Source organism: Schistocerca gregaria, unplaced genomic scaffold, assembly GCF_023897955.1.
Source record: "Schistocerca gregaria isolate iqSchGreg1 unplaced genomic scaffold, iqSchGreg1.2 ptg000359l, whole genome shotgun sequence".
Classification (NCBI taxonomy): domain Eukaryota; kingdom Metazoa; phylum Arthropoda; class Insecta; order Orthoptera; family Acrididae; genus Schistocerca; species Schistocerca gregaria.
In genome coordinates, this window is record NW_026061817.1 from 369744 (window position 1) to 393672 (window position 23929).

The 23929-nt window shown below is 51.7% G+C and overlaps 31 non-coding genes across 31 annotated transcripts; all 31 read left to right on the forward strand.

Moving 5' to 3' along the window:
• The first annotated feature begins 121 nt into the window (after positions 1-121).
• On the forward strand, positions 122-194 carry Trnak-uuu (transfer RNA lysine (anticodon UUU)). Its single transcript has one exon. It is a non-coding gene; the product is annotated as a tRNA-Lys (tRNA).
• A 144-nt stretch (positions 195-338) lies between these two features.
• Trnas-aga (transfer RNA serine (anticodon AGA)) lies at positions 339-420 on the forward strand. The gene has a single exon. It is a non-coding gene; the product is annotated as a tRNA-Ser (tRNA).
• Positions 421-1462: 1042 nt separating this feature from the next.
• Positions 1463-1535, forward strand: Trnam-cau (transfer RNA methionine (anticodon CAU)). The gene has a single exon. It is a non-coding gene; the product is annotated as a tRNA-Met (tRNA).
• A 670-nt stretch (positions 1536-2205) lies between these two features.
• Trnak-uuu (transfer RNA lysine (anticodon UUU)) lies at positions 2206-2278 on the forward strand. The gene has a single exon. It is a non-coding gene; the product is annotated as a tRNA-Lys (tRNA).
• A 145-nt stretch (positions 2279-2423) lies between these two features.
• Trnas-aga (transfer RNA serine (anticodon AGA)) lies at positions 2424-2505 on the forward strand. Its single transcript has one exon. It is a non-coding gene; the product is annotated as a tRNA-Ser (tRNA).
• A 1035-nt stretch (positions 2506-3540) lies between these two features.
• Trnam-cau (transfer RNA methionine (anticodon CAU)) lies at positions 3541-3613 on the forward strand. Its single transcript has one exon. It is a non-coding gene; the product is annotated as a tRNA-Met (tRNA).
• A 661-nt stretch (positions 3614-4274) lies between these two features.
• Trnak-uuu (transfer RNA lysine (anticodon UUU)) lies at positions 4275-4347 on the forward strand. Its single transcript has one exon. It is a non-coding gene; the product is annotated as a tRNA-Lys (tRNA).
• A 145-nt stretch (positions 4348-4492) lies between these two features.
• Positions 4493-4574, forward strand: Trnas-aga (transfer RNA serine (anticodon AGA)). The gene has a single exon. It is a non-coding gene; the product is annotated as a tRNA-Ser (tRNA).
• Positions 4575-5606: 1032 nt separating this feature from the next.
• Trnam-cau (transfer RNA methionine (anticodon CAU)) lies at positions 5607-5679 on the forward strand. Its single transcript has one exon. It is a non-coding gene; the product is annotated as a tRNA-Met (tRNA).
• Positions 5680-6340: 661 nt separating this feature from the next.
• Positions 6341-6413, forward strand: Trnak-uuu (transfer RNA lysine (anticodon UUU)). Its single transcript has one exon. It is a non-coding gene; the product is annotated as a tRNA-Lys (tRNA).
• A 145-nt stretch (positions 6414-6558) lies between these two features.
• Trnas-aga (transfer RNA serine (anticodon AGA)) lies at positions 6559-6640 on the forward strand. The gene has a single exon. It is a non-coding gene; the product is annotated as a tRNA-Ser (tRNA).
• A 1034-nt stretch (positions 6641-7674) lies between these two features.
• Trnam-cau (transfer RNA methionine (anticodon CAU)) lies at positions 7675-7747 on the forward strand. Its single transcript has one exon. It is a non-coding gene; the product is annotated as a tRNA-Met (tRNA).
• Positions 7748-8408: 661 nt separating this feature from the next.
• Trnak-uuu (transfer RNA lysine (anticodon UUU)) lies at positions 8409-8481 on the forward strand. The gene has a single exon. It is a non-coding gene; the product is annotated as a tRNA-Lys (tRNA).
• A 145-nt stretch (positions 8482-8626) lies between these two features.
• Positions 8627-8708, forward strand: Trnas-aga (transfer RNA serine (anticodon AGA)). The gene has a single exon. It is a non-coding gene; the product is annotated as a tRNA-Ser (tRNA).
• Positions 8709-9741: 1033 nt separating this feature from the next.
• Trnam-cau (transfer RNA methionine (anticodon CAU)) lies at positions 9742-9814 on the forward strand. Its single transcript has one exon. It is a non-coding gene; the product is annotated as a tRNA-Met (tRNA).
• Positions 9815-10475: 661 nt separating this feature from the next.
• Positions 10476-10548, forward strand: Trnak-uuu (transfer RNA lysine (anticodon UUU)). The gene has a single exon. It is a non-coding gene; the product is annotated as a tRNA-Lys (tRNA).
• A 145-nt stretch (positions 10549-10693) lies between these two features.
• Positions 10694-10775, forward strand: Trnas-aga (transfer RNA serine (anticodon AGA)). The gene has a single exon. It is a non-coding gene; the product is annotated as a tRNA-Ser (tRNA).
• A 1034-nt stretch (positions 10776-11809) lies between these two features.
• Trnam-cau (transfer RNA methionine (anticodon CAU)) lies at positions 11810-11882 on the forward strand. The gene has a single exon. It is a non-coding gene; the product is annotated as a tRNA-Met (tRNA).
• Positions 11883-12543: 661 nt separating this feature from the next.
• Positions 12544-12616, forward strand: Trnak-uuu (transfer RNA lysine (anticodon UUU)). Its single transcript has one exon. It is a non-coding gene; the product is annotated as a tRNA-Lys (tRNA).
• Positions 12617-12761: 145 nt separating this feature from the next.
• On the forward strand, positions 12762-12843 carry Trnas-aga (transfer RNA serine (anticodon AGA)). The gene has a single exon. It is a non-coding gene; the product is annotated as a tRNA-Ser (tRNA).
• A 1037-nt stretch (positions 12844-13880) lies between these two features.
• Trnam-cau (transfer RNA methionine (anticodon CAU)) lies at positions 13881-13953 on the forward strand. Its single transcript has one exon. It is a non-coding gene; the product is annotated as a tRNA-Met (tRNA).
• Positions 13954-14833: 880 nt separating this feature from the next.
• On the forward strand, positions 14834-14915 carry Trnas-aga (transfer RNA serine (anticodon AGA)). The gene has a single exon. It is a non-coding gene; the product is annotated as a tRNA-Ser (tRNA).
• Positions 14916-15952: 1037 nt separating this feature from the next.
• On the forward strand, positions 15953-16025 carry Trnam-cau (transfer RNA methionine (anticodon CAU)). Its single transcript has one exon. It is a non-coding gene; the product is annotated as a tRNA-Met (tRNA).
• A 660-nt stretch (positions 16026-16685) lies between these two features.
• Trnak-uuu (transfer RNA lysine (anticodon UUU)) lies at positions 16686-16758 on the forward strand. The gene has a single exon. It is a non-coding gene; the product is annotated as a tRNA-Lys (tRNA).
• Positions 16759-16903: 145 nt separating this feature from the next.
• On the forward strand, positions 16904-16985 carry Trnas-aga (transfer RNA serine (anticodon AGA)). Its single transcript has one exon. It is a non-coding gene; the product is annotated as a tRNA-Ser (tRNA).
• Positions 16986-18022: 1037 nt separating this feature from the next.
• Trnam-cau (transfer RNA methionine (anticodon CAU)) lies at positions 18023-18095 on the forward strand. Its single transcript has one exon. It is a non-coding gene; the product is annotated as a tRNA-Met (tRNA).
• Positions 18096-18975: 880 nt separating this feature from the next.
• Trnas-aga (transfer RNA serine (anticodon AGA)) lies at positions 18976-19057 on the forward strand. Its single transcript has one exon. It is a non-coding gene; the product is annotated as a tRNA-Ser (tRNA).
• Positions 19058-20095: 1038 nt separating this feature from the next.
• Positions 20096-20168, forward strand: Trnam-cau (transfer RNA methionine (anticodon CAU)). Its single transcript has one exon. It is a non-coding gene; the product is annotated as a tRNA-Met (tRNA).
• An 879-nt stretch (positions 20169-21047) lies between these two features.
• Trnas-aga (transfer RNA serine (anticodon AGA)) lies at positions 21048-21129 on the forward strand. Its single transcript has one exon. It is a non-coding gene; the product is annotated as a tRNA-Ser (tRNA).
• A 1033-nt stretch (positions 21130-22162) lies between these two features.
• Positions 22163-22235, forward strand: Trnam-cau (transfer RNA methionine (anticodon CAU)). Its single transcript has one exon. It is a non-coding gene; the product is annotated as a tRNA-Met (tRNA).
• Positions 22236-23115: 880 nt separating this feature from the next.
• Trnas-aga (transfer RNA serine (anticodon AGA)) lies at positions 23116-23197 on the forward strand. The gene has a single exon. It is a non-coding gene; the product is annotated as a tRNA-Ser (tRNA).
• Positions 23198-23929: the final 732 nt, after the last annotated feature.

Here is a 23929-nt window from a genome sequence, read left to right on the forward strand (position 1 = left end):
GCTGTTGGGCTGCTACCAGCGTCAGTGAGTAGTCGGTGCAGTCGCCAGTAGCGCCAGAAGCCTACACACACCTTCCACTTAATCACGTTGCTTGAAACCGCTCCAACCACAACAAGCGAAAGCCCGGATAGCTCAGTCGGTAGAGCATTAGGCTTTTAACCTAAGGGTCCAGGGTTCGAGTCCCTGTCCGTCCGAAGATTTTAACGCTTCCATAATGGCTCGTCTCGTAGCGATAGTAGCCCTGTCGTAATCAGTGCACGGTTTCACGTTTCCTGTCGGCATTCTGCGCAGACGCAACCGGTTGGGTTTTTCACGATTCGAGGTGCACCTTTGGACAAGCAGTCGTGGCCGAGTGGTTAAGGCGTCTGACTAGAAATCAGATTCCCTCTGGGAGCGTAGGTTCGAGTCCTACCGACTGCGTCGGATTTTTCTTTTCTTGTTTTGGAAGAAGAAGCAGAAAATATCACGTTTTGGTACCTCGCCACACCTCACCTCTCACAGCCGTTTATAGTGCCTGTCCTTTAGATAAGGGCGATTTCCAAGCGTCAGCTTTCGCGTCAGCCGAGCAAAGTCGGGACAAGTCGGGACATACTACAGGATGGTGCAACGACGAAAAAAAAAAAAAAAAAAAAAAACTTAATTTAACAGCAGGAGCCCACATAATGATACGGAAAAATTAGCGCCACTTGCGGTGGCCGGGAATCGTACCCGGATCAACTGCTTGGAAGGCAACTATGCTCAACAGTACAACACCACCGCACTGCCGCTGCTCGCAACGCCGCGCTGTGTCGGCTTCCCGCCCGCCCACAGCGGCCCACGGCTATAGGAGCTGCAGGCGCATTACGAGGTAGGAGGGTGCATCCACACGCATTCGGGCAGCGCCTCCAAGCACGCTACGTCTTTGGGCAAGACTCGTCGCCGCTGACGCAAGGTTACTCACACGATAGTGATGAACGGTCGTTTTAAGGCAGTGTAGTGGGGGACTTCGCGAGTTTAGCCCCTTTTTCGACGTCGCTGGGTGGCAATCCCAGTTTCCCTGCCGACAGCTGCTTGGAAAGCACGGGTAGCTTGTCGAGCATCTGTAGTTGAGTGGTTTGTGACTCAGTAGTGCAGTAGGCAGCGCCTAAGTCTCATAATCTTAAGGTATGCCGGCACGATTCCCGGTCGATGCATTATTTTGCTCTTGTGGCAACAATGCTGCCGCGCGGATTGCTCGCTTGAGATGGGTCAGCCTCAGGACCTTATAGCTGTATAGCTGCGGCTGCAGTTTAATCTAGAGAGTCGGGACAGCACGTGTAGCAAGACAACAGATTCTTCAGAAAGCGCAAACTGTCTATCTCTAATATGTGAGACTTACCGAGTTTCGTACGTGTAGCAAGACAATAGATCCTTCAGAAAGCGCAAACTGTCTTTCTCTAAAATGTGAGACTTAGCGAGTTTCCTTCGAGGACGTCTCCGGCGTGCCTCGGTAGCGCAGTAGGCAGCGCGTAAGTCTCATAATCTTAAGGTCGTGAGTTCGATCCTCACCTGGGGCATTTAATTTTCTGTACATCATGGCTGCATTAAGGGCGTTGCTGTTGCTAGGGAACGAACTTAACTGTTGTCCGTTATCCACACGGAGTCCACGCCTCAGCGTCAAAATGTTTACTTCCAATTATGACGACGTAACAACTTTGATATTTCTCCTCCGTGTTACAAACAAAATGCGATGCACACAGCAATGGACAGTCAATTTTGAACTGTGCGCCATGCCGGTCTGTAGGCGCGGATATGATCGCAAGCAGAGAACAGCACTGAGTCCAGATTCAGCACAAAATACAATAAGAGACGGAGTAAATCTCACCGCTGTAGAGCAAGTCCTGTGTGGTCTAGTGGCTAGGATACCTGGCTTTCACTCAACAGGTCCGGCTTCGATTCCCGGTACCGGAACGGAACTATTTGCGCACACAACGCTCCATGTTTTGGTCTTCGAACTGTCGTTGGTCGCCCTTCTTCCTTGGCTTCAACCGAACGCAATCGGGGAAAGCAGGCACGTGATGCAGTTACTGTCAGCACCGGAATAAAGGGAGAAGAGGCACTGGTCCGCTGTTGGGCTGCTACCAGCGTCAGTGAGTAGTCGGTGCAGTCGCCAGTAGCGCCAGAAGCCTACACACACCTTCCACTTAATCACGTTGCTTGAAACCGCTCCAACCACAACAAGCGAAAGCCCGGATAGCTCAGTCGGTAGAGCATTAGGCTTTTAACCTAAGGGTCCAGGGTTCGAGTCCCTGTCCGTCCGAAGATTTTAACGCTTCCATAATGGCTCGTCTCGTAGCGATAGTAGCCCTGTCGTAATCAGTGCACGGTTTCACGTTTCCTGTCGGCATTCTGCGCAGACGCAACCGGTTGGGTTTTTCACGATTCGAGGTGCACCTGTTGGACAAGCAGTCGTGGCCGAGTGGTTAAGGCGTCTGACTAGAAATCAGATTCCCTCTGGGAGCGTAGGTTCGAGTCCTACCGACTGCGTCGGATTTTTCTTTTCTTGTTTTGGAAGAAGAAGCAGAAAATATCACGTTTTGGTACCTCGCCACACCTCACCTCTCACAGCCGTTTATAGTGCCTGTCCTTTAGATAAGGGCGATTTCCAAGCGTCAGCTTTCGCGTCAGCCGAGCAAAGTCGGGACAAGTCGGGACATACTACAGGATGGTGCAACGACGAAAAAAAAAAAAAAACCTTAATTTAACAGCAGGAGCCCACATAATGATACGGAAAAATTAGCGCCACTTGCGGTGGCCGGGAATCGTACCCGGATCAACTGCTTGGAAGGCAACTATGCTCAACAGTACAACACCACCGCACTGCCGCTGCTCGCAACGCCGCGCTGTGTCGGCTTCCCGCCCGCCCACAGCGGCCCACGGCTATAGGAGCTGCAGGCGCATTACGAGGTAGGAGGGTGCATCCACACGCATTCGGGCAGCGCCTCCAAGCACGCTACGTCTTTGGGCAAGACTCGTCGCCGCTGACGCAAGGTTACTCACACGATAGTGATGAACGGTCGTTTTAAGGCAGTGTAGTGGGGGACTTCGCGAGTTTAGCCCCTTTTTCGACGTCGCTGGGTGGCAATCCCAGTTTCCCTGCCGACAGCTGCTTGGAAAGCACGGGTAGCTTGTCGAGCATCTGTAGTTGAGTGGTTTGTGACTCAGTAGTGCAGTAGGCAGCGCCTAAGTCTCATAATCTTAAGGTATGCCGGCACGATTCCCGGTCGATGCATTATTTTGCTCTTGTGGCAACAATGCTGCCGCGCGGATTGCTCGCTTGAGATGGGTCAGCCTCAGGACCTTATAGCTGTATAGCTGCGGCTGCAGTTTAATCTAGAGAGTCGGGACAGCACGTGTAGCAAGACAACAGATTCTTCAGAAAGCGCAAACTGTCTATCTCTAATATGTGAGACTTACCGAGTTTCGTACGTGTAGCAAGACAATAGATCCTTCAGAAAGCGCAAACTGTCTTTCTCTAAAATGTGAGACTTAGCGAGTTTCCTTCGAGGACGTCTCCGGCGTGCCTCGGTAGCGCAGTAGGCAGCGCGTAAGTCTCATAATCTTAAGGTCGTGAGTTCGATCCTCACCTGGGGCATTTAATTTTCTGTACATCATGACTGCGTTGCTGTTGCTAGGGAACGAACTTAACTGTTGTCCGTTATCCACACGGAGTCCACGCCTCAGCGTCAAAATGTTTACTTCCAATTATGACGACGTAACAACTTTGATATTTCTCCTCCGTGTTACAAACAAAATGCGATGCACACAGCAATGGACAGTCAATTTTGAACTGTGCGCCATGCCGGTCTGTAGGCGCGGATATGATCGCAAGCAGAGAACAGCACTGAGTCCAGATTCAGCACAAAATACAATAAGAGACGGAGTAAATCTCACCGCTGTAGAGCAAGTCCTGTGTGGTCTAGTGGCTAGGATACCTGGCTTTCACTCAACAGGTCCGGCTTCGATTCCCGGTACCGGAACGGAACTATTTGCGCACACAACGCTCCATGTTTTGGTCTTCGAACTGTCGTTGGTCGCCCTTCTTCCTTGGCTTCAACCGAACGCAATCGGGGAAAGCAGGCACGTGATGCAGTTACTGTCAGCACCGGAATAAAGGGAGAAGAGGCACTGGTCCGCTGTTGGGCTGCTACCAGCGTCAGTGAGTAGTCGGTGCAGTCGCCAGTAGCGCCAGAAGCCTACACACACCTTCCACTTAATCACGTTGCTTGAAACCGCTCCAACCACAACAAGCGAAAGCCCGGATAGCTCAGTCGGTAGAGCATTAGGCTTTTAACCTAAGGGTCCAGGGTTCGAGTCCCTGTCCGTCCGAAGATTTTAACGCTTCCATAATGGCTCGTCTCGTAGCGATAGTAGCCCTGTCGTAATCAGTGCACGGTTTTACGTTTCCTGTCGGCATTCTGCGCAGACGCAACCGGTTGGGTTTTTCACGATTCGAGGGGCACCTGTTGGACAAGCAGTCGTGGCCGAGTGGTTAAGGCGTCTGACTAGAAATCAGATTCCCTCTGGGAGCGTAGGTTCGAGTCCTACCGACTGCGTCGGATTTTTCTTTTCTTGTTTTGGAAGAAGAAGCAGAAAATATCGCGTTTTGGTACCTCGCCACACCTCACCTCTCACAGCCGTTTATAGCGCCTGTCCTTTAGATAAGGGCGATTTCCAAGCGTCAGCTTTCGCGTCAGCCGAGCAAAGTCGGGACAAGTCGGGACATACTACAGGATGGTGCAACGACGAAAAAAAAAAAACCTTAATTTAACAGCAGGAGCCCACATAATGATACGGAAAAGTTAGCGCCACTTGCGGTGGCCGGGAATCGTACCCGGATCAACTGCTTGGAAGGCAACTATGCTCAACAGTACAACACCACCGCACTGCCGCTGCTCGCAACGCCGCGCTGTGTCGGCTTCCCGCCCGCCCACAGCGGCCCACGGCTATAGGAGCTGCAGGCGCATTACAAGGTAGGAGGGTGCATCCACACGCATTCGGGCAGCGCCTCCAAGCACGCTACGTCTTTGGGCAAGACTCGTCGCCGCTGACGCAAGGTTACTCACACGATAGTGATGAACGGTCGTTTTAAGGCAGTGTAGTGGGGGACTTCGCGAGTTTAGCCCCTTTTTCGACGTCGCTGGGTGGCAATCCCAGTTTCCCTGCCGACAGCTGCTTGGAAAGCACGGGTAGCTTGTCGAGCATCTGTAGTTGAGTGGTTTGTGACTCAGTAGTGCAGTAGGCAGCGCCTAAGTCTCATAATCTTAAGGTATGCCGGCACGATTCCCGGTCGATGCATTATTTTGCTCTTGTGGCAACAATGCTGCCGCGCGGATTGCTCGCTTGAGATGGGTCAGCCTCAGGACCTTATAGCTGTATAGCTGCGGCTGCAGTTTAATCTAGAGAGTCGGGACAGCACGTGTAGCAAGACAACAGATTCTTCAGAAAGCGCAAACTGTCTATCTCTAATATGTGAGACTTACCGAGTTTCGTACGTGTAGCAAGACAATAGATCCTTCAGAAAGCGCAAACTGTCTTTCTCTAAAATGTGAGACTTAGCGAGTTTCCTTCGAGGACGTCTCCGGCGTGCCTCGGTAGCGCAGTAGGCAGCGCGTAAGTCTCATAATCTTAAGGTCGTGAGTTCGATCCTCACCTGGGGCATTTAATTTTCTGTACATCATGACTGCGTTGCTGTTGCTAGGGAACGAACTTAACTGTTGTCCGTTATCCACACGGAGTCCACGCCTCAGCGTCAAAATGTTTACTTCCAATTATGACGACGTAACAACTTTGATATTTCTCCTCCGTGTTACAAACAAAATGCGATGCACACAGCAATGGACAGTCAATTTTGAACTGTGCGCCATGCCGGTCTGTAGGCGCGGATATGATCGCAAGCAGAGAACAGCACTGAGTCCAGATTCAGCACAAAATACAATAAGAGACGGAGTAAATCTCACCGCTGTAGAGCAAGTCCTGTGTGGTCTAGTGGCTAGGATACCTGGCTTTCACTCAACAGGTCCGGCTTCGATTCCCGGTACCGGAACGGAACTATTTGCGCACACAACGCTCCATGTTTTGGTCTTCGAACTGTCGTTGGTCGCCCTTCTTCCTTGGCTTCAACCGAACGCAATCGGGGAAAGCAGGCACGTGATGCAGTTACTGTCAGCACCGGAATAAAGGGAGAAGAGGCACTGGTCCGCTGTTGGGCTGCTACCAGCGTCAGTGAGTAGTCGGTGCAGTCGCCAGTAGCGCCAGAAGCCTACACACACCTTCCACTTAATCACGTTGCTTGAAACCGCTCCAACCACAACAAGCGAAAGCCCGGATAGCTCAGTCGGTAGAGCATTAGGCTTTTAACCTAAGGGTCCAGGGTTCGAGTCCCTGTCCGGGCGAAGATTTTAACGCTTCCATAATGGCTCGTCTCGTAGCGATAGTAGCCCTGTCGTAATCAGTGCACGGTTTTACGTTTCCTGTCGGCATTCTGCGCAGACGCAACCGGTTGGGTTTTTCACGATTCGAGGGGCACCTGTTGGACAAGCAGTCGTGGCCGAGTGGTTAAGGCGTCTGACTAGAAATCAGATTCCCTCTGGGAGCGTAGGTTCGAGTCCTACCGACTGCGTCGGATTTTTCTTTTCTTGTTTTGGAAGAAGAAGCAGAAAATATCGCGTTTTGGTACCTCGCCACACCTCACCTCTCACAGCCGTTTATAGTGCCTGTCCTTTAGATAAGGGCGATTTCCAAGCGTCAGCTTTCGCGTCAGCCGAGCAAAGTCGGGACAAGTCGGGACATACTACAGGATGGTGCAACGACGAAAAAAAAAAAAAACCTTAATTTAACAACAGGAGCCCACATAATGATACGGAAAAATTAGCGCCACTTGCGGTGGCCGGGAATCGTACCCGGATCAACTGCTTGGAAGGCAACTATGCTCAACAGTACAACACCACCGCACTGCCGCTGCTCGCAACGCCGCGCTGTGTCGGCTTCCCGCCCGCCCACAGCGGCCCACGGCTATAGGAGCTGCAGGCGCATTACGAGGTAGGAGGGTGCATCCACACGCATTCGGGCAGCGCCTCCAAGCACGCTACGTCTTTGGGCAAGACTCGTCGCCGCTGACGCAAGGTTACTCACACGATAGTGATGAACGGTCGTTTTAAGGCAGTGTAGTGGGGGACTTCGCGAGTTTAGCCCCTTTTTCGACGTCGCTGGGTGGCAATCCCAGTTTCCCTGCCGACAGCTGCTTGGAAAGCACGGGTAGCTTGTCGAGCATCTGTAGTTGAGTGGTTTGTGACTCAGTAGTGCAGTAGGCAGCGCCTAAGTCTCATAATCTTAAGGTATGCCGGCACGATTCCCGGTCGATGCATTATTTTGCTCTTGTGGCAACAATGCTGCCGCGCGGATTGCTCGCTTGAGATGGGTCAGCCTCAGGACCTTATAGCTGTATAGCTGCGGCTGCAGTTTAATCTAGAGAGTCGGGACAGCACGTGTAGCAAGACAACAGATTCTTCAGAAAGCGCAAACTGTCTATCTCTAATATGTGAGACTTACCGAGTTTCGTACGTGTAGCAAGACAATAGATCCTTCAGAAAGCGCAAACTGTCTTTCTCTAAAATGTGAGACTTAGCGAGTTTCCTTCGAGGACGTCTCCGGCGTGCCTCGGTAGCGCAGTAGGCAGCGCGTAAGTCTCATAATCTTAAGGTCGTGAGTTCGATCCTCACCTGGGGCATTTAATTTTCTGTACATCATGACTGCGTTGCTGTTGCTAGGGAACGAACTTAACTGTTGTCCGTTATCCACACGGAGTCCACGCCTCAGCGTCAAAATGTTTACTTCCAATTATGACGACGTAACAACTTTGATATTTCTCCTCCGTGTTACAAACAAAATGCGATGCACACAGCAATGGACAGTCAATTTTGAACTGTGCGCCATGCCGGTCTGTAGGCGCGGATATGATCGCAAGCAGAGAACAGCACTGAGTCCAGATTCAGCACAAAATACAATAAGAGACGGAGTAAATCTCACCGCTGTAGAGCAAGTCCTGTGTGGTCTAGTGGCTAGGATACCTGGCTTTCACTCAACAGGTCCGGCTTCGATTCCCGGTACCGGAACGGAACTATTTGCGCACACAACGCTCCATGTTTTGGTCTTCGAACTGTCGTTGGTCGCCCTTCTTCCTTGGCTTCAACCGAACGCAATCGGGGAAAGCAGGCACGTGATGCAGTTACTGTCAGCACCGGAATAAAGGGAGAAGAGGCACTGGTCCGCTGTTGGGCTGCTACCAGCGTCAGTGAGTAGTCGGTGCAGTCGCCAGTAGCGCCAGAAGCCTACACACACCTTCCACTTAATCACGTTGCTTGAAACCGCTCCAACCACAACAAGCGAAAGCCCGGATAGCTCAGTCGGTAGAGCATTAGGCTTTTAACCTAAGGGTCCAGGGTTCGAGTCCCTGTCCGGGCGAAGATTTTAACGCTTCCATAATGGCTCGTCTCGTAGCGATAGTAGCCCTGTCGTAATCAGTGCACGGTTTTACGTTTCCTGTCGGCATTCTGCGCAGACGCAACCGGTTGGGTTTTTCACGATTCGAGGGGCACCTGTTGGACAAGCAGTCGTGGCCGAGTGGTTAAGGCGTCTGACTAGAAATCAGATTCCCTCTGGGAGCGTAGGTTCGAGTCCTACCGACTGCGTCGGATTTTTCTTTTCTTGTTTTGGAAGAAGAAGCAGAAAATATCGCGTTTTGGTACCTCGCCACACCTCACCTCTCACAGCCGTTTATAGTGCCTGTCCTTTAGATAAGGGCGATTTCCAAGCGTCAGCTTTCGCGTCAGCCGAGCAAAGTCGGGACAAGTCGGGACATACTACAGGATGGTGCAACGACGAAAAAAAAAAAAACCTTAATTTAACAACAGGAGCCCACATAATGATACGGAAAAATTAGCGCCACTTGCGGTGGCCGGGAATCGTACCCGGATCAACTGCTTGGAAGGCAACTATGCTCAACAGTACAACACCACCGCACTGCCGCTGCTCGCAACGCCGCGCTGTGTCGGCTTCCCGCCCGCCCACAGCGGCCCACGGCTATAGGAGCTGCAGGCGCATTACGAGGTAGGAGGGTGCATCCACACGCATTCGGGCAGCGCCTCCAAGCACGCTACGTCTTTGGGCAAGACTCGTCGCCGCTGACGCAAGGTTACTCACACGATAGTGATGAACGGTCGTTTTAAGGCAGTGTAGTGGGGGACTTCGCGAGTTTAGCCCCTTTTTCGACGTCGCTGGGTGGCAATCCCAGTTTCCCTGCCGACAGCTGCTTGGAAAGCACGGGTAGCTTGTCGAGCATCTGTAGTTGAGTGGTTTGTGACTCAGTAGTGCAGTAGGCAGCGCCTAAGTCTCATAATCTTAAGGTATGCCGGCACGATTCCCGGTCGATGCATTATTTTGCTCTTGTGGCAACAATGCTGCCGCGCGGATTGCTCGCTTGAGATGGGTCAGCCTCAGGACCTTATAGCTGTATAGCTGCGGCTGCAGTTTAATCTAGAGAGTCGGGACAGCACGTGTAGCAAGACAACAGATTCTTCAGAAAGCGCAAACTGTCTATCTCTAATATGTGAGACTTACCGAGTTTCGTACGTGTAGCAAGACAATAGATCCTTCAGAAAGCGCAAACTGTCTTTCTCTAAAATGTGAGACTTAGCGAGTTTCCTTCGAGGACGTCTCCGGCGTGCCTCGGTAGCGCAGTAGGCAGCGCGTAAGTCTCATAATCTTAAGGTCGTGAGTTCGATCCTCACCTGGGGCATTTAATTTTCTGTACATCATGACTGCGTTGCTGTTGCTAGGGAACGAACTTAACTGTTGTCCGTTATCCACACGGAGTCCACGCCTCAGCGTCAAAATGTTTACTTCCAATTATGACGACGTAACAACTTTGATATTTCTCCTCCGTGTTACAAACAAAATGCGATGCACACAGCAATGGACAGTCAATTTTGAACTGTGCGCCATGCCGGTCTGTAGGCGCGGATATGATCGCAAGCAGAGAACAGCACTGAGTCCAGATTCAGCACAAAATACAATAAGAGACGGAGTAAATCTCACCGCTGTAGAGCAAGTCCTGTGTGGTCTAGTGGCTAGGATACCTGGCTTTCACTCAACAGGTCCGGCTTCGATTCCCGGTACCGGAACGGAACTATTTGCGCACACAACGCTCCATGTTTTGGTCTTCGAACTGTCGTTGGTCGCCCTTCTTCCTTGGCTTCAACCGAACGCAATCGGGGAAAGCAGGCACGTGATGCAGTTACTGTCAGCACCGGAATAAAGGGAGAAGAGGCACTGGTCCGCTGTTGGGCTGCTACCAGCGTCAGTGAGTAGTCGGTGCAGTCGCCAGTAGCGCCAGAAGCCTACACACACCTTCCACTTAATCACGTTGCTTGAAACCGCTCCAACCACAACAAGCGAAAGCCCGGATAGCTCAGTCGGTAGAGCATTAGGCTTTTAACCTAAGGGTCCAGGGTTCGAGTCCCTGTCCGGGCGAAGATTTTAACGCTTCCATAATGGCTCGTCTCGTAGCGATAGTAGCCCTGTCGTAATCAGTGCACGGTTTTACGTTTCCTGTCGGCATTCTGCGCAGACGCAACCGGTTGGGTTTTTCACGATTCGAGGGGCACCTGTTGGACAAGCAGTCGTGGCCGAGTGGTTAAGGCGTCTGACTAGAAATCAGATTCCCTCTGGGAGCGTAGGTTCGAGTCCTACCGACTGCGTCGGATTTTTCTTTTCTTGTTTTGGAAGAAGAAGCAGAAAATATCGCGTTTTGGTACCTCGCCACACCTCACCTCTCACAGCCGTTTATAGTGCCTGTCCTTTAGATAAGGGCGATTTCCAAGCGTCAGCTTTCGCGTCAGCCGAGCAAAGTCGGGACAAGTCGGGACATACTACAGGATGGTGCAACGACGAAAAAAAAAAAAAACCTTAATTTAACAACAGGAGCCCACATAATGATACGGAAAAATTAGCGCCACTTGCGGTGGCCGGGAATCGTACCCGGATCAACTGCTTGGAAGGCAACTATGCTCAACAGTACAACACCACCGCACTGCCGCTGCTCGCAACGCCGCGCTGTGTCGGCTTCCCGCCCGCCCACAGCGGCCCACGGCTATAGGAGCTGCAGGCGCATTACGAGGTAGGAGGGTGCATCCACACGCATTCGGGCAGCGCCTCCAAGCACGCTACGTCTTTGGGCAAGACTCGTCGCCGCTGACGCAAGGTTACTCACACGATAGTGATGAACGGTCGTTTTAAGGCAGTGTAGTGGGGGACTTCGCGAGTTTAGCCCCTTTTTCGACGTCGCTGGGTGGCAATCCCAGTTTCCCTGCCGACAGCTGCTTGGAAAGCACGGGTAGCTTGTCGAGCATCTGTAGTTGAGTGGTTTGTGACTCAGTAGTGCAGTAGGCAGCGCCTAAGTCTCATAATCTTAAGGTATGCCGGCACGATTCCCGGTCGATGCATTATTTTGCTCTTGTGGCAACAATGCTGCCGCGCGGATTGCTCGCTTGAGATGGGTCAGCCTCAGGACCTTATAGCTGTATAGCTGCGGCTGCAGTTTAATCTAGAGAGTCGGGACAGCACGTGTAGCAAGACAACAGATTCTTCAGAAAGCGCAAACTGTCTATCTCTAATATGTGAGACTTACCGAGTTTCGTACGTGTAGCAAGACAATAGATCCTTCAGAAAGCGCAAACTGTCTTTCTCTAAAATGTGAGACTTAGCGAGTTTCCTTCGAGGACGTCTCCGGCGTGCCTCGGTAGCGCAGTAGGCAGCGCGTAAGTCTCATAATCTTAAGGTCGTGAGTTCGATCCTCACCTGGGGCATTTAATTTTCTGTACATCATGACTGCGTTGCTGTTGCTAGGGAACGAACTTAACTGTTGTCCGTTATCCACACGGAGTCCACGCCTCAGCGTCAAAATGTTTACTTCCAATTATGACGACGTAACAACTTTGATATTTCTCCTCCGTGTTACAAACAAAATGCGATGCACACAGCAATGGACAGTCAATTTTGAACTGTGCGCCATGCCGGTCTGTAGGCGCGGATATGATCGCAAGCAGAGAACAGCACTGAGTCCAGATTCAGCACAAAATACAATAAGAGACGGAGTAAATCTCACCGCTGTAGAGCAAGTCCTGTGTGGTCTAGTGGCTAGGATACCTGGCTTTCACTCAACAGGTCCGGCTTCGATTCCCGGTACCGGAACGGAACTATTTGCGCACACAACGCTCCATGTTTTGGTCTTCGAACTGTCGTTGGTCGCCCTTCTTCCTTGGCTTCAACCGAACGCAATCGGGGAAAGCAGGCACGTGATGCAGTTACTGTCAGCACCGGAATAAAGGGAGAAGAGGCACTGGTCCGCTGTTGGGCTGCTACCAGCGTCAGTGAGTAGTCGGTGCAGTCGCCAGTAGCGCCAGAAGCCTACACACACCTTCCACTTAATCACGTTGCTTGAAACCGCTCCAACCACAACAAGCGAAAGCCCGGATAGCTCAGTCGGTAGAGCATTAGGCTTTTAACCTAAGGGTCCAGGGTTCGAGTCCCTGTCCGGCCGAAGATTTTAACGCTTCCATAATGGCTCGTCTCGTAGCGATAGTAGCCCTGTCGTAATCAGTGCACGGTTTTACGTTTCCTGTCGGCATTCTGCGCAGACGCAACCGGTTGGGTTTTTCACGATTCGAGGGGCACCTGTTGGACAAGCAGTCGTGGCCGAGTGGTTAAGGCGTCTGACTAGAAATCAGATTCCCTCTGGGAGCGTAGGTTCGAGTCCTACCGACTGCGTCGGATTTTTCTTTTCTTGTTTTGGAAGAAGAAGCAGAAAATATCGCGTTTTGGTACCTCGCCACACCTCACCTCTCACAGCCGTTTATAGTGCCTGTCCTTTAGATAAGGGCGATTTCCAAGCGTCAGCTTTCGCGTCAGCCGAGCAAAGTCGGGACAAGTCGGGACATACTACAGGATGGTGCAACGACGAAAAAAAAAAAAAAAAACCTTAATTTAACAACAGGAGCCCACATAATGATACGGAAAAATTAGCGCCACTTGCGGTGGCCGGGAATCGTACCCGGATCAACTGCTTGGAAGGCAACTATGCTCAACAGTACAACACCACCGCACTGCCGCTGCTCGCAACGCCGCGCTGTGTCGGCTTCCCGCCCGCCCACAGCGGCCCACGGCTATAGGAGCTGCAGGCGCATTACGAGGTAGGAGGGTGCATCCACACGCATTCGGGCAGCGCCTCCAAGCACGCTACGTCTTTGGGCAAGACTCGTCGCCGCTGACGCAAGGTTACTCACACGATAGTGATGAACGGTCGTTTTAAGGCAGTGTAGTGGGGGACTTCGCGAGTTTAGCCCCTTTTTCGACGTCGCTGGGTGGCAATCCCAGTTTCCCTGCCGACAGCTGCTTGGAAAGCACGGGTAGCTTGTCGAGCATCTGTAGTTGAGTGGTTTGTGACTCAGTAGTGCAGTAGGCAGCGCCTAAGTCTCATAATCTTAAGGTATGCCGGCACGATTCCCGGTCGATGCATTATTTTGCTCTTGTGGCAACAATGCTGCCGCGCGGATTGCTCGCTTGAGATGGGTCAGCCTCAGGACCTTATAGCTGTATAGCTGCGGCTGCAGTTTAATCTAGAGAGTCGGGACAGCACGTGTAGCAAGACAACAGATTCTTCAGAAAGCGCAAACTGTCTATCTCTAATATGTGAGACTTACCGAGTTTCGTACGTGTAGCAAGACAATAGATCCTTCAGAAAGCGCAAACTGTCTTTCTCTAAAATGTGAGACTTAGCGAGTTTCCTTCGAGGACGTCTCCGGCGTGCCTCGGTAGCGCAGTAGGCAGCGCGTAAGTCTCATAATCTTAAGGTCGTGAGTTCGATCCTCACCTGGGGCATTTAATTTTCTGTACATCATGACTGCGTTGCTGTTGCTAGGGAACGAACTTAACTGTTGTCCGTTATCCACACGGAGTCCACGCCTCAGCGTCAAAATGTTTACTTCCAATTATGACGACGTAACAACTTTGATATTTCTCCTCCGTGTTACAAACAAAATGCGATGCACACAGCAATGGACAGTCAATTTTGAACTGTGCGCCATGCCGGTCTGTAGGCGCGGATATGATCGCAAGCAGAGAACAGCACTGAGTCCAGATTCAGCACAAAATACAATAAGAGACGGAGTAAATCTCACCGCTGTAGAGCAAGTCCTGTGTGGTCTAGTGGCTAGGATACCTGGCTTTCACTCAACAAGTCCGGCTTCGATTCCCGGTACCGGAACGGAACTATTTGCGCACACAACGCTCCATGTTTTGGTCTTCGAACTGTCGTTGGTCGCCCTTCTTCCTTGGCTTCAACCGAACGCAATCGGGGAAAGCAGGCACGTGATGCAGTTACTGTCAGCACCGGAATAAAGGGAGAAGAGGCACTGGTCCGCTGTTGGGCTGCTACCAGCGTCAGTGAGTAGTCGGTGCAGTCGCCAGTAGCGCCAGAAGCCTACACACACCTTCCACTTAATCACGTTGCTTGAAACCGCTCCAACCACAACAAGCGAAAGCCCGGATAGCTCAGTCGGTAGAGCATTAGGCTTTTTAACCTAAGGGTCCAGGGTTCGAGTCCCTGTCCGGCCGAAGATTTTAACGCTTCCATAATGGCTCGTCTCGTAGCGATAGTAGCCCTGTCGTAATCAGTGCACGGTTTTACGTTTCCTGTCGGCATTCTGCGCAGACGCAACCGGTTGGGTTTTTCACGATTCGAGGGGCACCTGTTGGACAAGCAGTCGTGGCCGAGTGGTTAAGGCGTCTGACTAGAAATCAGATTCCCTCTGGGAGCGTAGGTTCGAGTCCTACCGACTGCGTCGGATTTTTCTTTTCTTGTTTTGGAAGAAGAAGCAGAAAATATCGCGTTTTGGTACCTCGCCACACCTCACCTCTCACAGCCGTTTATAGTGCCTGTCCTTTAGATAAGGGCGATTTCCAAGCGTCAGCTTTCGCGTCAGCCGAGCAAAGTCGGGACAAGTCGGGACATACTACAGGATGGTGCAACGACGAAAAAAAAAAAAAAAAACCTTAATTTAACAACAGGAGCCCACATAATGATACGGAAAAATTAGCGCCACTTGCGGTGGCCGGGAATCGTACCCGGATCAACTGCTTGGAAGGCAACTATGCTCAACAGTACAACACCACCGCACTGCCGCTGCTCGCAACGCCGCGCTGTGTCGGCTTCCCGCCCGCCCACAGCGGCCCACGGCTATAGGAGCTGCAGGCGCATTACGAGGTAGGAGGGTGCATCCACACGCATTCGGGCAGCGCCTCCAAGCACGCTACGTCTTTGGGCAAGACTCGTCGCCGCTGACGCAAGGTTACTCACACGATAGTGATGAACGGTCGTTTTAAGGCAGTGTAGTGGGGGACTTCGCGAGTTTAGCCCCTTTTTCGACGTCGCTGGGTGGCAATCCCAGTTTCCCTGCCGACAGCTGCTTGGAAAGCACGGGTAGCTTGTCGAGCATCTGTAGTTGAGTGGTTTGTGACTCAGTAGTGCAGTAGGCAGCGCCTAAGTCTCATAATCTTAAGGTATGCCGGCACGATTCCCGGTCGATGCATTATTTTGCTCTTGTGGCAACAATGCTGCCGCGCGGATTGCTCGCTTGAGATGGGTCAGCCTCAGGACCTTATAGCTGTATAGCTGCGGCTGCAGTTTAATCTAGAGAGTCGGGACAGCACGTGTAGCAAGACAACAGATTCTTCAGAAAGCGCAAACTGTCTATCTCTAATATGTGAGACTTACCGAGTTTCGTACGTGTAGCAAGACAATAGATCCTTCAGAAAGCGCAAACTGTCTTTCTCTAAAATATGAGACTTAGCGAGTTTCCTTCGAGGACTTCTCCGGCGTGCCTCGGTAGCGCAGTAGGCAGCGCGTAAGTCTCATAATCTTAAGGTCGTGAGTTCGATCCTCACCTGGGGCATTTAATTTTCTGTACATCATGACTGCGTTGCTGTTGCTAGGGAACGAACTTAACTGTTGTCCGTTATCCACACGGAGTCCACGCCTCAGCGTCAAAATGTTTACTTCCAATTATGACGACGTAACAACTTTGATATTTCTCCTCCGTGTTACAAACAAAATGCGATGCACACAGCAATGGACAGTCAATTTTGAACTGTGCGCCATGCCGGTCTGTAGGCGCGGATATGATCGCAAGCAGAGAACAGCACTGAGTCCAGATTCAGCACAAAATACAATAAGAGACGGAGTAAATCTCACCGCTGTAGAGCAAGTCCTGTGTGGTCTAGTGGCTAGGATACCTGGCTTTCACTCAACAGGTCCGGCTTCGATTCCCGGTACCGGAACGGAACTATTTGCGCACACAACGCTCCATGTTTGGTCTTCGAACTGTCGTTGGTCGCCCTTCTTCCTTGGCTTCAACCGAACGCAATCGGGGAAAGCAGGCACGTGATGCAGTTACTGTCAGCACCGGAATAAAGGGAGAAGAGGCACTGGTCCGCTGTTGGGCTGCTACCAGCGTCAGTGAGTAGTCGGTGCAGTCGCCAGTAGCGCCAGAAGCCTACACACACCTTCCACTTAATCACGTTGCTTGAAACCGCTCCAACCACAACAAGCGAAAGCCCGGATAGCTCAGTCGGTAGAGCATTAGGCTTTTAACCTAAGGGTCCAGGGTTCGAGTCCCTGTCCGGCCGAAGATTTTAACGCTTCCATAATGGCTCGTCTCGTAGCGATAGTAGCCCTGTCGTAATCAGTGCACGGTTTTACGTTTCCTGTCGGCATTCTGCGCAGACGCAACCGGTTGGGTTTTTCACGATTCGAGGGGCACCTGTTGGACAAGCAGTCGTGGCCGAGTGGTTAAGGCGTCTGACTAGAAATCAGATTCCCTCTGGGAGCGTAGGTTCGAGTCCTACCGACTGCGTCGGATTTTTCTTTTCTTGTTTTGGAAGAAGAAGCAGAAAATATCGCGTTTTGGTACCTCGCCACACCTCACCTCTCACAGCCGTTTATAGTGCCTGTCCTTTAGATAAGGGCGATTTCCAAGCGTCAGCTTTCGCGTCAGCCGAGCAAAGTCGGGACAAGTCGGGACATACTACAGGATGGTGCAACGACGAAAAAAAAAAAAAAAAACCTTAATTTAACAACAGGAGCCCACATAATGATACGGAAAAATTAGCGCCACTTGCGGTGGCCGGGAATCGTACCCGGATCAACTGCTTGGAAGGCAACTATGCTCAACAGTACAACACCACCGCACTGCCGCTGCTCGCAACGCCGCGCTGTGTCGGCTTCCCGCCCGCCCACAGCGGCCCACGGCTATAGGAGCTGCAGGCGCATTACGAGGTAGGAGGGTGCATCCACACGCATTCGGGCAGCGCCTCCAAGCACGCTACGTCTTTGGGCAAGACTCGTCGCCGCTGACGCAAGGTTACTCACACGATAGTGATGAACGGTCGTTTTAAGGCAGTGTAGTGGGGGACTTCGCGAGTTTAGCCCCTTTTTCGACGTCGCTGGGTGGCAATCCCAGTTTCCCTGCCGACAGCTGCTTGGAAAGCACGGGTAGCTTGTCGAGCATCTGTAGTTGAGTGGTTTGTGACTCAGTAGTGCAGTAGGCAGCGCCTAAGTCTCATAATCTTAAGGTATGCCGGCACGATTCCCGGTCGATGCATTATTTTGCTCTTGTGGCAACAATGCTGCCGCGCGGATTGCTCGCTTGAGATGGGTCAGCCTCAGGACCTTATAGCTGTATAGCTGCGGCTGCAGTTTAATCTAGAGAGTCGGGACAGCACGTGTAGCAAGACAACAGATTCTTCAGAAAGCGCAAACTGTCTATCTCTAATATGTGAGACTTACCGAGTTTCGTACGTGTAGCAAGACAATAGATCCTTCAGAAAGCGCAAACTGTCTTTCTCTAAAATGTGAGACTTAGCGAGTTTCCTTCGAGGACGTCTCCGGCGTGCCTCGGTAGCGCAGTAGGCAGCGCGTAAGTCTCATAATCTTAAGGTCGTGAGTTCGATCCTCACCTGGGGCATTTAATTTTCTGTACATCATGACTGCGTTGCTGTTGCTAGGGAACGAACTTAACTGTTGTCCGTTATCCACACGGAGTCCACGCCTCAGCGTCAAAATGTTTACTTCCAATTATGACGACGTAACAACTTTGATATTTCTCCTCCGTGTTACAAACAAAATGCGATGCACACAGCAATGGACAGTCAATTTTGAACTGTGCGCCATGCCGGTCTGTAGGCGCGGATATGATCGCAAGCAGAGAACAGCACTGAGTCCAGATTCAGCACAAAATACAATAAGAGACGGAGTAAATCTCACCGCTGTAGAGCAAGTCCTGTGTGGTCTAGTGGCTAGGATACCTGGCTTTCACTCAACAGGTCCGGCTTCGATTCCCGGTACCGGAACGGAACTATTTGCGCACACAACGCTCCATGTTTTGGTCTTCGAACTGTCGTTGGTCGCCCTTCTTCCTTGGCTTCAACCGAACGCAATCGGGGAAAGCAGGCACGTGATGCAGTTACTGTCAGCACCGGAATAAAGGGAGAAGAGGCACTGGTCCGCTGTTGGGCTGCTACCAGCGTCAGTGAGTAGTCGGTGCAGTCGCCAGTAGCGCCAGAAGCCTACACACACCTTCCACTTAATCACGTTGCTTGAAACCGCTCCAACCACAACAAGCGAAAGCCCGGATAGCTCAGTCGGTAGAGCATTAGGCTTTTTAACCTAAGGGTCCAGGGTTCGAGTCCCTGTCCGGCCGAAGATTTTAACGCTTCCATAATGGCTCGTCTCGTAGCGATAGTAGCCCTGTCGTAATCAGTGCACGGTTTTACGTTTCCTGTCGGCATTCTGCGCAGACGCAACCGGTTGGGTTTTTCACGATTCGAGGGGCACCTGTTGGACAAGCAGTCGTGGCCGAGTGGTTAAGGCGTCTGACTAGAAATCAGATTCCCTCTGGGAGCGTAGGTTCGAGTCCTACCGACTGCGTCGGATTTTTCTTTTCTTGTTTTGGAAGAAGAAGCAGAAAATATCGCGTTTTGGTACCTCGCCACACCTCACCTCTCACAGCCGTTTATAGTGCCTGTCCTTTAGATAAGGGCGATTTCCAAGCGTCAGCTTTCGCGTCAGCCGAGCAAAGTCGGGACAAGTCGGGACATACTACAGGATGGTGCAACGACGAAAAAAAAAAAAAAAAAACCTTAATTTAACAACAGGAGCCCACATAATGATACGGAAAAATTAGCGCCACTTGCGGTGGCCGGGAATCGTACCCGGATCAACTGCTTGGAAGGCAACTATGCTCAACAGTACAACACCACCGCACTGCCGCTGCTCGCAACGCCGCGCTGTGTCGGCTTCCCGCCCGCCCACAGCGGCCCACGGCTATAGGAGCTGCAGGCGCATTACGAGGTAGGAGGGTGCATCCACACGCATTCGGGCAGCGCCTCCAAGCACGCTACGTCTTTGGGCAAGACTCGTCGCCGCTGACGCAAGGTTACTCACACGATAGTGATGAACGGTCGTTTTAAGGCAGTGTAGTGGGGGACTTCGCGAGTTTAGCCCCTTTTTCGACGTCGCTGGGTGGCAATCCCAGTTTCCCTGCCGACAGCTGCTTGGAAAGCACGGGTAGCTTGTCGAGCATCTGTAGTTGAGTGGTTTGTGACTCAGTAGTGCAGTAGGCAGCGCCTAAGTCTCATAATCTTAAGGTATGCCGGCACGATTCCCGGTCGATGCATTATTTTGCTCTTGTGGCAACAATGCTGCCGCGCGGATTGCTCGCTTGAGATGGGTCAGCCTCAGGACCTTATAGCTGTATAGCTGCGGCTGCAGTTTAATCTAGAGAGTCGGGACAGCACGTGTAGCAAGACAACAGATTCTTCAGAAAGCGCAAACTGTCTATCTCTAATATGTGAGACTTACCGAGTTTCGTACGTGTAGCAAGACAATAGATCCTTCAGAAAGCGCAAACTGTCTTTCTCTAAAATATGAGACTTAGCGAGTTTCCTTCGAGGACTTCTCCGGCGTGCCTCGGTAGCGCAGTAGGCAGCGCGTAAGTCTCATAATCTTAAGGTCGTGAGTTCGATCCTCACCTGGGGCATTTAATTTTCTGTACATCATGACTGCGTTGCTGTTGCTAGGGAACGAACTTAACTGTTGTCCGTTATCCACACGGAGTCCACGCCTCAGCGTCAAAATGTTTACTTCCAATTATGACGACGTAACAACTTTGATATTTCTCCTCCGTGTTACAAACAAAATGCGATGCACACAGCAATGGACAGTCAATTTTGAACTGTGCGCCATGCCGGTCTGTAGGCGCGGATATGATCGCAAGCAGAGAACAGCACTGAGTCCAGATTCAGCACAAAATACAATAAGAGACGGAGTAAATCTCACCGCTGTAGAGCAAGTCCTGTGTGGTCTAGTGGCTAGGATACCTGGCTTTCACTCAACAGGTCCGGCTTCGATTCCCGGTACCGGAACGGAACTATTTGCGCACACAACGCTCCATGTTTGGTCTTCGAACTGTCGTTGGTCGCCCTTCTTCCTTGGCTTCAACCGAACGCAATCGGGGAAAGCAGGCACGTGATGCAGTTACTGTCAGCACCGGAATAAAGGGAGAAGAGGCACTGGTCCGCTGTTGGGCTGCTACCAGCGTCAGTGAGTAGTCGGTGCAGTCGCCAGTAGCGCCAGAAGCCTACACACACCTTCCACTTAATCACGTTGCTTGAAACCGCTCCAACCACAACAAGCGAAAGCCCGGATAGCTCAGTCGGTAGAGCATTAGGCTTTTTAACCTAAGGGTCCAGGGTTCGAGTCCCTGTCCGGCCGAAGATTTTAACGCTTCCATAATGGCTCGTCTCGTAGCGATAGTAGCCCTGTCGTAATCAGTGCACGGTTTTACGTTTCCTGTCGGCATTCTGCGCAGACGCAACCGGTTGGGTTTTTCACGATTCGAGGGGCACCTGTTGGACAAGCAGTCGTGGCCGAGTGGTTAAGGCGTCTGACTAGAAATCAGATTCCCTCTGGGAGCGTAGGTTCGAGTCCTACCGACTGCGTCGGATTTTTCTTTTCTTGTTTTGGAAGAAGAAGCAGAAAATATCGCGTTTTGGTACCTCGCCACACCTCACCTCTCACAGCCGTTTATAGTGCCTGTCCTTTAGATAAGGGCGATTTCCAAGCGTCAGCTTTCGCGTCAGCCGAGCAAAGTCGGGACAAGTCGGGACATACTACAGGATGGTGCAACGACGAAAAAAAAAAAAACCTTAATTTAACAGCAGGAGCCCACATAATGATACGGAAAAATTAGCGCCACTTGCGGTGGCCGGGAATCGTACCCGGATCAACTGCTTGGAAGGCAACTATGCTCAACAGTACAACACCACCGCACTGCCGCTGCTCGCAACGCCGCGCTGTGTCGGCTTCCCGCCCGCCCACAGCGGCCCACGGCTATAGGAGCTGCAGGCGCATTACGAGGTAGGAGGGTGCATCCACACGCATTCGGGCAGCGCCTCCAAGCACGCTACGTCTTTGGGCAAGACTCGTCGCCGCTGACGCAAGGTTACTCACACGATAGTGATGAACGGTCGTTTTAAGGCAGTGTAGTGGGGGACTTCGCGAGTTTAGCCCCTTTTTCGACGTCGCTGGGTGGCAATCCCAGTTTCCCTGCCGACAGCTGCTTGGAAAGCACGGGTAGCTTGTCGAGCATCTGTAGTTGAGTGGTTTGTGACTCAGTAGTGCAGTAGGCAGCGCCTAAGTCTCATAATCTTAAGGTATGCCGGCACGATTCCCGGTCGATGCATTATTTTGCTCTTGTGGCAACAATGCTGCCGCGCGGATTGCTCGCTTGAGATGGGTCAGCCTCAGGACCTTATAGCTGTATAGCTGCGGCTGCAGTTTAATCTAGAGAGTCGGGACAGCACGTGTAGCAAGACAACAGATTCTTCAGAAAGCGCAAACTGTCTATCTCTAATATGTGAGACTTACCGAGTTTCGTACGTGTAGCAAGACAATAGATCCTTCAGAAAGCGCAAACTGTCTTTCTCTAAAATGTGAGACTTAGCGAGTTTCCTTCGAGGACGTCTCCGGCGTGCCTCGGTAGCGCAGTAGGCAGCGCGTAAGTCTCATAATCTTAAGGTCGTGAGTTCGATCCTCACCTGGGGCATTTAATTTTCTGTACATCATGACTGCGTTGCTGTTGCTAGGGAACGAACTTAACTGTTGTCCGTTATCCACACGGAGTCCACGCCTCAGCGTCAAAATGTTTACTTCCAATTATGACGACGTAACAACTTTGATATTTCTCCTCCGTGTTACAAACAAAATGCGATGCACACAGCAATGGACAGTCAATTTTGAACTGTGCGCCATGCCGGTCTGTAGGCGCGGATATGATCGCAAGCAGAGAACAGCACTGAGTCCAGATTCAGCACAAAATACAATAAGAGACGGAGTAAATCTCACCGCTGTAGAGCAAGTCCTGTGTGGTCTAGTGGCTAGGATACCTGGCTTTCACTCAACAGGTCCGGCTTCGATTCCCGGTACCGGAACGGAACTATTTGCGCACACAACGCTCCATGTTTTGGTCTTCGAACTGTCGTTGGTCGCCCTTCTTCCTTGGCTTCAACCGAACGCAATCGGGGAAAGCAGGCACGTGATGCAGTTACTGTCAGCACCGGAATAAAGGGAGAAGAGGCACTGGTCCGCTGTTGGGCTGCTACCAGCGTCAGTGAGTAGTCGGTGCAGTCGCCAGTAGCGCCAGAAGCCTACACACACCTTCCACTTAATCACGTTGCTTGAAACCGCTCCAACCACAACAAGCGAAAGCCCGGATAGCTCAGTCGGTAGAGCATTAGGCTTTTTAACCTAAGGGTCCAGGGTTCGAGTCCCTGTCCGGGCGAAGATTTTAACGCTTCCATAATGGCTCGTCTCGTAGCGATAGTAGCCCTGTCGTAATCAGTGCACGGTTTTACGTTTCCTGTCGGCATTCTGCGCAGACGCAACCGGTTGGGTTTTTCACGATTCGAGGGGCACCTGTTGGACAAGCAGTCGTGGCCGAGTGGTTAAGGCGTCTGACTAGAAATCAGATTCCCTCTGGGAGCGTAGGTTCGAGTCCTACCGACTGCGTCGGATTTTTCTTTTCTTGTTTTGGAAGAAGAAGCAGAAAATATCGCGTTTTGGTACCTCGCCACACCTCACCTCTCACAGCCGTTTATAGTGCCTGTCCTTTAGATAAGGGCGATTTCCAAGCGTCAGCTTTCGCGTCAGCCGAGCAAAGTCGGGACAAGTCGGGACATACTACAGGATGGTGCAACGACGAAAAAAAAAAAAAAAAAACCTTAATTTAACAACAGGAGCCCACATAATGATACGGAAAAATTAGCGCCACTTGCGGTGGCCGGGAATCGTACCCGGATCAACTGCTTGGAAGGCAACTATGCTCAACAGTACAACACCACCGCACTGCCGCTGCTCGCAACGCCGCGCTGTGTCGGCTTCCCGCCCGCCCACAGCGGCCCACGGCTATAGGAGCTGCAGGCGCATTACGAGGTAGGAGGGTGCATCCACACGCATTCGGGCAGCGCCTCCAAGCACGCTACGTCTTTGGGCAAGACTCGTCGCCGCTGACGCAAGGTTACTCACACGATAGTGATGAACGGTCGTTTTAAGGCAGTGTAGTGGGGGACTTCGCGAGTTTAGCCCCTTTTTCGACGTCGCTGGGTGGCAATCCCAGTTTCCCTGCCGACAGCTGCTTGGAAAGCACGGGTAGCTTGTCGAGCATCTGTAGTTGAGTGGTTTGTGACTCAGTAGTGCAGTAGGCAGCGCCTAAGTCTCATAATCTTAAGGTATGCCGGCACG